The sequence below is a fragment of the Enoplosus armatus genome, chromosome 2 (genome assembly GCF_043641665.1).
Source record: "Enoplosus armatus isolate fEnoArm2 chromosome 2, fEnoArm2.hap1, whole genome shotgun sequence".
NCBI classification, from domain to species: Eukaryota; Metazoa; Chordata; class Actinopteri; order Centrarchiformes; family Enoplosidae; genus Enoplosus; species Enoplosus armatus.
The window spans coordinates 17,309,596-17,325,691 of record NC_092181.1 but is presented as its reverse complement, the minus strand read 5'-3'; positions in this window follow the sequence as shown (position 1 = coordinate 17,325,691).

Here is a 16,096-nt window from a genome sequence, read left to right as displayed (position 1 = left end):
TATATATAGGCAGATTGTATATTCACATCTGCCTCAGTCCCTAAATCAGTGAGCATCAGTTGAAAGTGAAGACTGAAGTGATGAGCTCACCCTGTCAGGTCATTTTTCTATTAAATAAACTTTTATGTTTCATGGTAATGGATTTCAATATACACCAGCACAATGGGTAAATATTAACTTTATTGTATCGAGAGCGACTTTAGCCATGTTTATGGGAAAATATCAAGTTTATTTTTAGGGTACTGGATAGTCAAAAAGATAGATACAAACTCAAGTCAAGGTCGAGGCTAATCAAGGCCCTCTGTATTACCTTGATGGGAAACACCCGGGGTGAGGTCATTTGTGTCTGGATGAGGGTTGCCACATAGGCCTTTGTCACGGAAGACCCTTTAACATGTCACAGTAGGAAAAGCACAGGTATAGTATATTAGTAAAATCAATGATGGCTAACTTCCGTTTAGCTGCCCCAATTTAATGGTCCAGGTATTGTGCACGCTGGCTCACCGTCACACTGTCACGGCTTACTGGGACGCTTAGAACAGAGCAATTGTTAATGTTATTAGTAACACCTGTGCTTTTCCTGCTGTGACAAGACAAAATGTCTGCTGTGAAAAAGATTTATTGAGACAGGAGGAAAACCCACAAATGCTTTGGAAACACATTGACTCTGGACTGCCCGCAAAGACCGAGCTGGTCCAGTAAAGTCGACCTAACCTCCAACTCAGACATTATGGATCCATAACAAAACGCAGGGACAGGCCCTTGGTTACCACGCCATCTAGCATTGTCTGCCTGTAACTCTGGTTGGTGAAAAGGTTAAATTGATGAATGTGTGTGTTGTCCTGTGGTTTGGCCTGAGATGTTTATGATTGCTGGACTTTCCAAGTAACACCCAACTGTGCGGATAAGGCAATGTAGCGAGAGATGTTGTGCGAGTTTCTGGGCAGACAGACCTTGTCAAACACAGGTGTAATGAATAACAAATAATGGCTCCCTTCCATTTAGGTATTCCAAATCCAGGGCCATAGTCATGCATATAATATGAACAGAGCCATCATTAATTATATTAGTTCCACCTGTGCTTTTCCTGCTATGACAAGACACAATGTCTGCGGCAAGAACGGCTATTAAAAGGGGAATTTCAAGAGTGTGTATATGTGTGACAAAAAGAGAGAGTAATGAAAAGCTGAAGTTAAATCGTGTCTGTGTGCAAAGCACTGTTTGGAAAAAAAAGTACTTAAGGTGCTGTTCAGGAGTTATAGCCCTGAAAAGCATGGTTAACCTCAGCGGCGTCATCTTGAGGAGCCCCAGGGACATTTGATTTGAGCGTAGGAATGTAAAATGAAGACTGCAGTGTGAGGTAAGTCTTGCATGACGTACCAGGAGCCAGAAACTGTGGCGATTCCAGAAAGTTTGAGGCAACAGTAGAGCTACGGTCAGTACAGTACATTTTAGTGAGAAAGAGACTCTACACTAACCAAGAAATTACGGATGTGGTGAATTACGTACATTTCCCAATCAAAAACACAAATATGTTGTTGTAACAACTGGTTACTTGGACAAAATAAATGTTTATAAATGTAAACATTATGTAAAAAACAAATTAGGACTAAAAACTTTAATATTGTTGAATCTAGTTACAACATACAGCATGTGTACACTCTCCAGATGTTAGGTCCTGCTTTTAATTACATACATTTGGTATATATACTTATGTGGTGTTGTAATAATAAAAAATAAAATTAATTTATATAAACATTAAAATAACAGGTCATATTTGTTGGTTGATATCTGAGCTAACAATCATAATATAATTGTGAAAATAACAGGATATTTTTTGTGGTTCTCTTGTTTAAACACTGTTAAAATGAGTTCTCTACCTAATCCTTTGAGTCAGTTCCATGCAGGACTTCAATGCAGTATTCAATATTCATTGTCCAACATTAATTATCTACTGTGAGAGTACTAACAGATACAATCCTGTTTATTCTTGAACAACATTCAGTCTACAATCTAATCTGAAGTTTATTCTAGTGTATGTATGTATGAGCAAGGGCTTGACAAACTTTAAATCAATATTTATTCAAATCAATGACATATTCTGTCGTACCAGCATTAGCAGGTCAGCTTGCCTCCTTATATAGGCTGCCTTGTACAATCTTGAAGTAATAAATCACATCACAGGCTCCTGCACATGTGCACACATCTGGTATAAAGTCAGTAAGTCCAATACAAACTTGTTTTGTAAGAGCGATCAAACAAGTATTTCTCTGTATTTTCACTTTTAACTTTTCAACCAGTAAGTTACATGCAGATGTTCAGTAAAACACAGAACACAGCGCACAGGCCGATAAGGACCATGTGCCAGAGAAAATGAACGACTCAGTGCACACAGTCAGCCTGTGCTTTGAACACCACCATGATCACCTGGACGGTTAACAGCAACATAGTTTAGTGACAGATCAACCACAGGCACAGCTTTCAAAAGGTAAGTGATGTAATGCAGCAGACAAAATGTAAATATCCTCAAAAACCGTGCAGAAAATATGTTACAGGGTCAATTCATATCCACGGAAACAAGACCAGGTCTTCAGTCACACCTTTTTTTATCCCCTTGTGGCCCAGTGCCCTTTCAGATTTGCCGTGATGACGATGAACATGTTGCAGTACGTGTGACTGAAGTCAACGCAGCCTCAGTCTGAAAGTCCAGATGGTAGACATTTGGATTTAGCCAAATATAATCTCACATTCACACTGACGGCTGGTTTTGATTAGAGTCCCCAGTCCACCTGACCTGCGTGTATGGATGTACACTGTATGTGGAGTATTTGTATGACAGGACGTTCTTTTTTAAAAGCAATCACAATGACCAAAAAGAAGAGAGGCTAATGCAGATATTACATGTTTATATTCACGTAACATAGCAGTAAGCAGTAGCAGTCAATGAAAGTAGAATATAATGATAACATCTGTGGTAAATAATGCGTTTCTCAATGTCAAAGCAATCAACCTCTATGCCATAAATTTGATGTTCATTCAGCGCTCAATGCATACAAATACATTTGTGACTTCCATGTGTGATGCTCACTTTTTGTGTATTGCTGCTATATTTATACTTTCACTTTCTTATTAATATATTCCATCACCTATTTATTCATATCACTGTCAATTTATAAATGTATTGATATACAGTATACAATATTATGAAAGCTTGTAGAGCTGGAGGTGGGAATGTCAGTTCAAATGGCCTGTACAAGGGGAAAGAACTAATAAAAAAAAAAAATAAGATTTAGGTTTTTCTTATAAGGTTTGCATAAGGAAAAAATTATAATGGAGGTCACAAATGTGGCTAGCTAACAGCTGGTTGCTGCAAATGTAAGAATTATTCCAGGTAACAAACAGCAGACATTAAGCACCTTTTTTAGAAAGATATGAGTGAGAGTACGATATTTATAGGAAAAGGAGATAAAGAGGCTTTGGCCAAGCAACATTAGGTCTGGACTGCAGGAGGGACAGAGGGATAAACATGAAACAGAGAAATTGCAGGAAGAGGCCCGGTCTGCTGGCTACAAAGGATCAGTAGGACATAAACACACCCATTTATCTGTTCATCTATGAGCCAGCAGCAACACTCGCCTGAACCACCACCAAGACAGAGCCTACCTGCAGCAGGGGATGATGAAGACAAAGATAGGAGCCAACGGAGCACACTGTCGCTGAGGTGAATTTGACCATGGACTGATGATTTTGTTGCATGCTGGTGTTAACGGCAGAACAAAGGCAGTGTTTGACAATGGGTGGCTTGACTCTGCAAGATGAAGAGAAAAACAAAACAAATCTAATATCCAAGTATAATATGGTCCACGTTGCTTATTTCAAGGTAATTTACCATAGTTTAGTTAGCGCAACTTTGTTTAAATTTGAGTTTACCATGTGTTGATTATGGTACATCTACCAGTAATTTTACCTTTCACACTGTTTTTCTCCAGCCTTTATAGTGGAGCAGACTACGAGGAGTAACATTTTTAGTACTGACTTTTATCAGATGTTTGAATACAGTAAATAAAGCTAGCCAGCATTTCTGCTTGATCCAGAACAACTGACTTTTTATTCAGATTACACACAAACCCAGTTTTAGTCCTGCAATAGCTGCGGACAATGTTCACTTGCCAAAACAGCCAATACACTGTGTGACTGCCCGTGTACAGCTTGTGACAGCTCAGGCTGCTATCAAAACTTAACCAGAAACTCAAGTTCTGTCTTTTTCTTCCAGACACAGCCACTTTTTTCCTCTTGTCTCCATATTTTTATGGAGGACAAGTGATACAGCCTTGCACAAGTTTTTCGCTCAATTTGAAACATTTCCAAATGACAACTGTCTTTGCCTAAAATCTTTTGGAGTAAATTCACGTGTTGCACATCCGCATTTTTCCATTGAATTTGTGTGCATGAACACACCTTAAAGTTGTGCCTTGTCGGACTGCTTCACGGCCCTGAATCCCTGAGGACCTGATTCAAAACTTTTACATTGATAAGCATAAAACAATGACATTATGTCTTTCTGTTCACCAGCCGCCGTATCTGCAAGGTACTCCTCTGTAATTTGTCTTTTTTCAAACAGCAGAAACACACAACCCCAGTCCTTCATTTTTGAGAGTTGTCAATTTAGCAGATTAAGTCAATGGTCGCCGGCTTAAATTCTCACTTGCTTCGATAATTATGTAAGTTTAGTATCCAGAGCCACAATTCTTGCATTTTGGAAACTTCCAAAATGCTGCTAAAAGGGAATTGTAATCTTACAGCCCTGCTATCAGCAACACATAGTAAATTGTATCAACATTGATTATTTTGTAGTCACATAGCAGTATAACAGATTATGACGATATCCACTGCATTCATTTTCATGCTGAATGGTGACAATGGCGAGAAAGCTATTTTTAAACAAGTGTAAACCCGTGCAGAATGAAGTGGAAAGAAGCAAAGTCTTCATCTCACCTCAGACTCTCCTCAAAGAATTATGTTTTAACCTACTTATTCAAAGTCAGTGCGAGTTCTCGGTCACTCGTCTGCATCACGACTTGTCTGCGCCTCGTGTGACATTTTACTTTTGCATCATTCATCCATTTTCATGCCTGACGTATTGTTAAACTGCATGAACAAGATGTTGTGCGTTTGAGAAATGACGTACCATCTTCGTGTGACACTTAATAAATGTATGTGAACAAAGCAGTGAAAACTCTATTAAGTCCATCACATGTGGCATTCAGAATTACATTATTATTGTTGTCGAACATATCCTTGTGCAAATTAATCAGGTTGGAGCAGGTTTGATTAAACGTTAACAACTCCATGTTGTGAGTTCATCTTGATGGCATTTACCAACTAATGGAGATCAACCGCAAATTGCTATTGCAGTACTGACACGTCTTTGTGTCGCGTAGCAATGTTGAAAATTACAGTATATGAACATGGCATATGTGATCTCTGCATGTGTTTGTATTTTAGTTTCTCAAAATCAGTCCATCTTGAACATGAACGAGATCCACCAGAAGCTGCAGTCGACGTACACCTTGTTACATTATGTCATGTTTGCACTATTAAGAGTACTCCATACATTCATCACTCAATCATCGCCTTTGCACAAACCCAAATTATAAACCCTAATAAACCATTTCAGTCTGAGAAATAGAAGATCCCGCTCGCTGCTCTTGCTCAGCATCACAATTCTTTTCCTTAGACTGAAGTGATACTTTCCAACGTGCCTGTATCAGAGATAGTTGGATGTGCGAATATCTCCTTGAAAAAAAAAAAACTTAACTATAAAACAGCGAATGAGCCAGTTATTGTGGTTGAGGTTGCTGCTGTGGAGATTCTTCTCATGTCAGATCAGATTCAGTGCTCTCGCGAGAGAAACAAGCAACCAGGTCTATCGAAACAAGCCCAAAAGAGACTTTGCTATCAAAAAAAAAAAAGTCTGCATGATGTTCCACACATCTGTTCTGCACACTGCCTTTGAATCTCCCCCCACTGGAGGTTGTATCCAGTCTTTTAACCCACTCTCTTGTATTTTGGCCACTCATTCCCTGACAATATTACGAAATAGCTAAAGAAACACCATCAATTGCATGATTTTGATTTGAAATGTCTCACTCACTGACTGTCACCTGTGTGTATGGGGGAAGGGGAAGGGTGGAGGGAATGGGGTTGTGGACGGATCCTGCAACAGGACAAACTATCATATGTTTAAATAACATACGGATTAATGATTTTTTTAAGGCATTTTCGATTTATTATACAGGTATAGTGGAGAGAGACAGGAGACGTATAGGGAGAGCGACTTTACAGAAAGACAAGCCCAAAGTCGAGTACAATAGGTGGACTTGGCAACAGTGATCCGTGGGCGAATGAACTCTTCTACAACCACAGCAGTAATCATACCAGCTGTCATCCTCCTATTTTCAACTTTCATTCATGCCAACTGGATGGATGAAATTATACATACAACATGTGAGCAAATGATGCAGCCTGGGCGAGAACAGAGCACTCACTGCACTTACTTTCCTTCACTCAATTTTGGATGAATTCAGCAACTATGGTTTTTTTTTTTTACTTAACATGTTAATATAAAAACTTAAATCACATGGAGCTTCACTTCTACGGTGTCATCCACTAACTCGAGCCTCAGGGCTGCTGGTTTAAAGAGCTCCTGTGTAGGAGAACTGTGTAAATTAGGCAGAAACCCCAGTGGGAAAGTGCTTATCTAACACGAGCACACACTGTATACAAGTGCGACTGAAGGACTCTAGGGACACTCTTTATCCCTTGAAAGTTGTGATTGTGTGTGTGAGAGAGAAAGATAATGACTCCAAGCACTGACATTACAAATTACTGCAGAGTAACAGCAGGTCTGGTACACTGAACAGTGCGGGGCTGAGTTCAGTTGCTCTCTTTATTGGAGAAAAGGGCTGATTGAAAAAGGCATAAAGAACAGCCTGACGCAATATGTAACTGTTAACAGGTGCATTAATGAGGGTAGAGACATGAGGGGAGCAGGGGAAGTGTCCAACGTTGTACGAAGATCCATTTTCCAGCGTTAAAGGTGCAATTCCTGATTGATTGCAAAAAAGCTCTTTAAATGGAGCACAATTTCCTCCAAGGTTCCTTGATTGATGGGATCAAAGAGTGTCACGTTAGCTTAATTCGTTTTGTGTCGATGCTGGAGTGATGCAGCTTTTTTCCTGATGTATAGGTGCTGATAGCTTGACTGATCTTCTGAAATTTGTCACAAACAAAAGGTGCCAAAGGAGACCGTCATTCTGAGAAACACGACAGTCATTCATCAAGTGCCCCAAAACAACATGTTTACGTTCAAGTGATAAAATTATGAGGGACGTTTAGGTGACGTTATAGAGAGAGGGTGGATAGAGGGGTCAACAAAACATTTAACATGGTTAAAGTTAAAGTTTCAAACCAACAGTCACTTTAACCACATGGTTCCCGCAGCCTTAACATTTTAAGCCGTATCGCAAGCTTTCCCTAAACCAAGCCATTTTGTGCCTAAACCGAACCTTAAACCAGAGCATTGTCACATCATAAAACTGATTAATTGTTCTGTGATTTGTTACAATTTTGAAAAGGCACAGACAAATTATGCCGTTTTGCAGATGGAGCATCAGATCAGAAAACGCTTTTATGTGTTGTTCCACATCTGGATGTCGTTTGTGCAGAGGGCATGGACAAGTGATGCATTTTGTCTCCAAATTTGTTCGACTTGTTGAGCCAAAGTCATTTTTTGTTAATGGGTCTGATCTCTAAAACTGTAAATGTCATGAAGAACCTGGAGTTTTGTGCTCGTCTTTCCAACACTTTCAATTTTGGGGCAATTTCACCAATATGCCGAGAGATTGCAGAAAGTGTTTGAACCCTCATAGGGGCAATAGCATCAACAGTACTTGTGATTTTGGAACCAAAATTAATTAAAAAAGATAATTGACAGAGACAGATGAGGTAGAAAAAAAAAATCGGAATAAATATTGATTGGTGTCGTCAGTGTTTTGTGAATATATACCATGACATTTAAAATGGGTGTGAGAGTCACACAAACAGGAATGATATGAAAGTTCCAGCAATCACTTCAATCATAGAGATATTAAGACCTTTGATAATAATTAAATTGTGGTGCAGTGCCATGTGCCGAGTCAGTCCAACATCATTCAGAATGCAGGGAGAGTTTTAGCACTACTGTCTTGAATATTAAAATCACTAACAATCACTGTAGCGTCAAAATCAATCCAAATGATATAAGGTCTGCAATGTCATCCAAAAAGTTGCCTGTAGATAGATGAGACACAGCATGATTTTAATAAGAGCAAGAGCGGCTCCCCCACCTCTTTTCTTATTTCCTCTAACACTTTTATGAGTCTAACCTCATTCATGAAATTCAAGGAGTCAGTCGCTTCAGTATAGTTTGCTCACAATTTACCAAGTGTCGGGCTGAGAGCAAGTTTGTGTTTCCAGGCAGAGGCAAACTTTGGTGACCTTGTTGACCTCATTAGTCTCGCCTGCCCAAGCAAAAGAGAGCCGTTCTGTCTTTTCTGTCATCTTCATTATCAGTAGGGCTCGCAGGGTGGACAGTGCTCGGCGTAGTGAGGGGTGGCGAGTTGAGGCACACAGAGTGTTTAAAATGAAGAAATCAGGCTGATGATTAATTTAATGCCAGCGCTTCCATTTGCTCTGTGAATCCTACAAGTGTTGAAGGAGTGAGAACACTGATCCATGAGCTGGTTATCAATAAACTGAGGCTGTTTTGTCTTCCTGGAGCTGCTGAGACTGCTGCATGGAATGTGTACGAGGGTGTACCTGGGAGAGGATGGCTGCTGTCAACCCAGTCTCCTAAAAATGATGTTGAGCCCACACACACACACACACACACACACACCTAAATGGTTTTGCCCATTACATTTTGCATGAAACGTATTTGGCTGCACAGATTATGTTCGGTAGAATGATTTTTTTCCAGTTCTCAAAGTCTCATGTTCTTGTAGTACACAGAAATCCTAGGAAGGTGTTTGGGGTGTACGGTGGGCTTCAAAAGCACAAAGACAAAGACACCGAACACCATAGCTTCACATCCCACATGTGGTCCAATGTAGGTTTGGTTAAACAATATGATCAACAAGTTCTGTCTTGTTTCACTGTTTACTTTTTCAATAGTTAACAAAGACCATAATCGTTACCCAACCTTAACCAAGTACTTTGAGTTGCATAACCATTAAAACATTTATCGTGCTTTGGTTGCCATGGGCAGAAATCGTGGGGAAAACAAATAATTAATCATTATATAACCCATTGTCCAATAGGCACAATGTTTCTTTCAAAACATAGTTGCTCTCTATTTTGGTGTTGGCCAAGGTGTTTACATCCCTTAAACACAATAAAAGAGTTGAAAGAATGCTGTAATTATTTCTCCTCTCCATGAAGGGATCCCTGAACACAACACCGGCAACAAGCCAATATGTGACTACCTATATCCCTCTGCCACTGCTGAGAAAGGAAACTGTAACATAGAGGGAATTTTGTACTAAAAAAGACTATAACTTTGGAAGTTAGTCACTTGATTTGACTAACTACTAACTACTGACATATCAGCTTCAGGCTGAACTTGGGAATGCACTTCCACACAGAGCAAGGAGAAATAATTACAGCTACCAGTCATTTCTACAGCAATGTATTAAGAGTATTGTATTAAGACATACTTGGAAAAAATCTGAATCCGTCCTTTAAGACTGGTGGTTTTGCAGAGCCATGCGCTGATTCCAAAAACTGAACTGGTCATAGTTGTGCAAGCAAGGTAACAAGGAACATTGGGAATAGGACCCAAATGCATACGACTGAGGCAGGGGAGATGCAGTTCAGTGATTTTAATTACAAAAAAGGTACAAAGGCTTACCGGAAGGTGAGACAGGCAAGGGTCAAAAACCAGACAGCGGTCCAAAACAAGCAAACCAATCCTGTTCTGAGCAGGCAGGAGTCCAAAGTCCAAAAAAGAGGCAAAAGCAAAACGCAGGTAAGGCAGGCAGATACAGGGAGCCAAGACATAACGCACACAGCAGCATAACTTATAACGACCTAGCAAGTAACAAAGGACATCAATTGGTTTATGCAGTGAGGGCCGATGAGGGAATGAGGTGCAGCTCAGGTGACTGAGGGGCTTATGAGGAATGGAAACAGGTGTGTGGATGGGTGGGGCAGGCAGGTGATGAGAAAAGGAGAAAAAGTCCGAGGACATCTGGTGGACAGCTAAAAGGAGGCAGGTCTGGGAAGTTCGAGGAAGAACATGGCCTGGGAGCAGTGAGCCTGGAGAGGCTGGAGACGGGGGGCCGAGGGGAGCTGAGGAGCAGATAGTGACAGAACTGTTTGATTCCTCTGTTGACTGTTGGAAGTGGCCCACTGACGAATCATCAGATTACTACTTGTTTTCCCCTTAACCTGATTCCTCACAGTGTCCTCTACCTACTTTTTCCTTGTTTACTATATATCTATATATATATATCTATATAAGGTCACGTTAATCTGTTTTAGCCTTTCAAGAATAGCGCTGATCTAGTTATGATATGAAACGCATGCAAGTCCACAAACTTAACAATGGGTTCTGATGGTCTCAGTGGTTCTTTTATACTTCCTGTATGTGCTCGGATTGTAGGTACGTAGGTATGTCAGGCTCTTCTGGGACAAGGTGTCTTCCACATTAGCAGATGTTATTCTGTGTCCTTGTGCCATGTCCTCCAATGTATTATTCATCATCTCTTGAATTATCATCCTTGCAAAAATGTATCTTGTTCCCAGGCTTCACTGCTGCCATCTTGCTTCAATAAATGGAATAGGAGATCCTCGTGGGGTGTGTTGGTAGCGCAGCATTGCATCGGATCAATCGCATGTCACTGAAGGAAGGAAATTTGGGTACATCTCCCTTCTGTCCGTCTGTCTGTCTGTTTATCTGACAAACAAAAGTCAACATGTTAGTGACTGGACAAAGAGGGTAACTGTTTGCCACATCAGTTTCTCTTCCTTAAACATGTCTGAGATAATTACATTTTAGCATATTTCTGAGAGTCAGCACTGATATGGCGCTATGAGAAAATAATTGCATTAACTGTATGTTTTTAAATGATTGCTTTGTACTTGACCGCGGAAAAAAAGAAAGAAATTGAAAAACATCTCATTGAGCTGCCTGTGCACGTCTTTCGATATCAGCACTCGGCCATATCATTCTCTCGACATTATTTTGTAGAGGGAAGACAGACACTGTCTGCCCAGGCTTCTGAGGGGTGCTCTCACATAGTTCATGAGTAAACACTGCAGTGGATATAACAGATTTGAAGGCCTTATAAATGAATTATTCTTCTTTTATTGTTGAAGAAATTATTATAAGTCAGGCGTCCTTCTCTGAAGTTGGTTACAAATGCAATGCATTCAGTGTAATAATCTACTGAGGGATTTTGCTTGCTTTTGAAACTTCTTTGAAGTGGAAGATGTGCTGCTACATTTACTGCCAGGAGGCAGGTAAATCCATTTTGAACTACATTTTGGCCAAGTGCCATAAAGCCTCTCACAGTCTATTGCAAACTTCTTTAGTGTCTGTTCTACAAGATCACCATCAAGTCCTTTTCTCCTTGAGAGGGATGAAACTGCAAAAGCTGAGCGAACAAAAGTGTGCTCATACTTCTTCTTCTTTAGCACACCATTCAGAATGGGCCCCATTCTGAGTAAAATAAGAGAAATGATGTCCACTCTCTGCTTTCCAATATCTACATTCATCACTTGACCTCACTGCCCATCTCTACTGGATGTCTGACAGCAAGCAGCTCTTTGCCTGTGACGTCTTTCTCAGGCACCTCTCTTTTTGCCATGGTTTGAATAATCCAATGACAGGCTAACCAGCTGACATGTAGTTTCAAGGCACTCACTATGCTGGTGCTTAAGAGCAAAGCCATACTGTAGATAATAAATGAAATGCTCTATTGGGATAAGTGGCAAAGGGGCGTTTGACATATTTGATAGGTTGACGGCTTGTTTGCGTGTTCTGCCTCTGTCCACAGTTCAGAGGTTTTGCAGGAATAATTGCCACTGCTGACGTGGAAACAAAAGTCTCATCTTTATTTGCCATTGCACTTCCCAGCGCTTCTGAGCAGTCACTCTAATTACATGCTCTATGTTGTTTCCATCTGTCCATTTTATGCCATTTTAGGCCCAGTTGGCCCACAAAGGCATTTAAAAAGGGGAGCTTTTGACATGCAGTATGTGTGCATATAAATCTTTTACTCACCACAGTTCCATATGAGTGCAAAACCCCACTCAGATTTAAAAACCTCTTTCAACTGAGTCAATATTTGAGGACCAAAATGACAGTAACACAGAAATTCCTAGCTCATTGCTCCTTTTAACCTTTTTTTTTGTGTTTTGATAAGAAGAAATTGCATCAATGACGCAACATCTACAGTATATTATAAATATATCTCTTTCAGTCGTAGGTTCATCATGTGATAAAAAAAAAAAAAGATTGGGTGCATATTTTAATTGAAAATGCATTATGGAGCTCATAGAGTAGATTCAGGCAGGAACATGAAGTCAATTTTGCCCTCCCAGATCAGCTTGCCGGCACAAAAATGTGCAAAGTGACTGATGAATATCACTGAGCGTCAACGTTTAGCAAATACACATTTTTCTCAAGAGAAAATATTTGGTGGAGACTGAACCAGAGCTAAAAGAAAATTCTGGTGTCTTCTAGATATGGTAGTAGGCAACACAATAAGCTGGTGATATGGTGGTGGCTGCGTATTTGTCAATTTATGTTTTTATTATGTTTTGTTTATGTTTTTCTGCCTCTTAGTTTTCAATAAATCAATGGATGCAGCTCTGGTATGTTATTTATAAGGAGGACAAGAATTATTTAGTGGATTAATCAAATCTAACTGACTATCCTAATCGATACATGTATACCTGTGTAGATACATAAGTACCTATATGATGGACTTTAGCGTCAACGTTCTACATACAGAGGTGAACTTACTGTGAAGCATCAGTACAGCTTCTTGTGCTGTATATCATCGTTCAGTGAGGTATGTTGTCATACATGCACAGAAAACACTGAACACTGTGTTATGTCCTTTTACTCATTTCCCATTAGAGGAAGTTATTTTTTCTCTGCCCAACATGAAATAGCATTTTGATGAGAAGGAAAACAGAGCCATATGCCAAGGTCAATAGGATATAAATGTTTCTGAGTAGCTATAGGAAAATATTCTTGACATATTCTAAGACATGCATTTTTCATGAAACTGGTTGCTAGTTGTGTTGGTGGCCTTGCAATCAATTCAAAAAAGTGTCAACTTTCTAGCACGCTGTTCTGTTTCTGTGTTTTCATCTTGTGTTCTGAGCGCCGAGGGGAAGGGTTAGTCTGCCAGCTCTGCATCGCTATGCAGGACGGTTTCCAAGTGTGGACGACTGTTCCTCCCTGGGTGCTGCCTTTAAAGTGTGATTGTCAAGTTCACTTATTAGCTAGTTAGACTTGAAATAATGCAGCCTATAGTGTTAGTAATACAAGTGTTGGCAGTTCGAGGAGAGGCTCATCTGTTGGTAGTGACGGGAATATTTAATGACGGAACCGCAATCCTTTTTACAACATCAAAGAAGGATATTCATAAGCAGTGTACATTTCAGCAAGGACTCAATACAAAACCTGAGTGCCAAATGGGCTTCGTGAATAACATAATTTACTGCAGGATGCAGTTTCATAATTTTTGTGGAGCTCAAAAAAGCTCAAAAAAGGCTCAAATGTTGAAATGAGTGATATTTTCCGCTGAACTAAAAGACTGCTGAAAATATTCTAAGGTTTATAACTACAGTTTTAGTTAAGACACTAAAAAGCCTGTTGCCACTGCAGCAAAATGCAGGTGTATAGGTTCACACTGCATTAAGCTGGTGACTTTCTCTGGCAGAGTGGACATAGCCCACATACAAACAAAAACACTAATGGGCCCATACAGCTGGAATACAGCATTCAATTAAAGTTCAAAGGTGAGCTTATTCCATGGTCAGAACAGACCTTCAGACTTGGAGGTGATATAACTATCATCAAAAACCATGACAGCTGCAGGAGGGCAAAGCCTGGCAGGAGGTGCGCTCCAGTAGCCGACACTAAGGAGCCCATCTGACACCAAATCCTTGCGCAATAATAACACATAGACGTACAAAGCAGCCCATGAGCCGTGATGCATAAAACACAGCCTGCACATCCAGTCCAGAGATAAAGTCACACACATTTTACAGATGACAAGACATTAGATTTCAGTTAGATTTTACGCATTTCTTGTTATCATTCATTGCAGCATTAGACTTTTATAGCTTCAAGGGGAGCCCTGGTCTCTTTTGGGAGAGCCAAGCCCCCCCTCAAACGCTGCAAAATTTCCAATGAAAACAAAACGTTTCTGTTTTACCATAAAACATTGTTTCGTGTTTTTCCCTCACCTTAGGGACAATACCAAATAAACAATAAAACATTCAGACAATTCGGCTTGACTGCAGGTGTGCAGAGTTTCAGAGAACTGCATAGCTTCGCACTGTTAAAAACTGTTTTTGATATAGACCCCTGCTCAGTGTTTGGCTCCTGTTTACAATGCTGAAGAGTTAAGCTTCTCTGACTGGAACAGTAGTGTTTTTGTACGATGCCAACTGCACTTACATGGCCATTCTAGTATAATTTGCAGAAAGAATCAACATTGAAATAAGTTCATTTTTTACATGTTTACTTGATTTTAGATCAAGCGTCCTCTAGCTTTAGAGATACCCACTGTGGGTCAGTTTTGTGGATAACAATCATTATATTCTCACAGTGAATGTTCAGGATATTAGGCAGCCTATCTTCCTCCATCAGACTTTGTTTTCCTACAGAAGGATCAAAGGACTCCTTGGGTTTTCATCATGTCAGCCATTTGTCCCCCAGCTCAAAAGAAAAGAGATGACAAAACACGTCAATTGAATGACAATAAGCAACGCTAAATAAAAACCCTCCCCTCACAATGAGATTCTCATGGTGCCGTGCCACTGTCCTCCTGTCACACGGAGATACATGAAACCTTGTGAACTTTGTTCTAAAACATCGAGAAGATCTCAAACATTTGAGTGACATGCATGCTGTCCTTTAAGAAATCTACATTTCTGGAAAAGTAACAAATATTTTAAAACTTGTGTCACAAGAATATATAAGGTCAGGAATGCCTACAGTACCACCAAGAAGAAGTGGTCACTGCCAAGTAATCACAAGACCAAAGAGATCGCTGTAAGACTCTTTGTAAAAAAAACAAAAAAAAAAACAATTAATCAACCATTACTTATTTAAAACAGCTATATTGTATAATAAATTATTTATTATTCTTTGGCAGCAATAGTCCATCCTTTCATTCCATTACTTTTATTATTTATTATTGCCCCAGAGTCATTAACTGCATCCTCTGTTACTTTTAAGATGCAGGATGAATCATTTGCTTCTTCCGTGAATGATTAAGACAGCCAGACTGCAATAATGTCCAATGTTCTTTTCATTCTCTTAGTCAGTTTAAACTCAGATTCACTCTCCACCTGAGAAAAGTGAACTTTACTGTTATTCTGCAGTGAAACCAGGTTGGTGCTTAACAGAGACGACCATGACTTTGGAACATATCTCTTTACCCTGGCAACCTTTAAGTCAGTCAGTTTTTATTCATACAGCCCCAAACCACAAACCTGAGAGTGTGTACTTAGTTTCTTCCATATACGTGATATCCATCAATGCTCTTTTCTAATGTAATTCTTCCACTTCTTTGGCTGTAATCTCTGCTGTCTGAAAACGTCTACCACTTTCACCCATGTTGGTCATGGCCTATGGGAAATGCTGTTTGTTGAAACAGACATATTTGATGACTACAAACTACCTAACTACAAAATTCGATTCTTTAAAATGACCATCCTTATGTGGACATATAGAGAGAAACACAAGACATACTGTTGAGTAAGGCTTTGTTCCAAGGCCGCATTTTTAGTGTTATTACAAACGTCATTG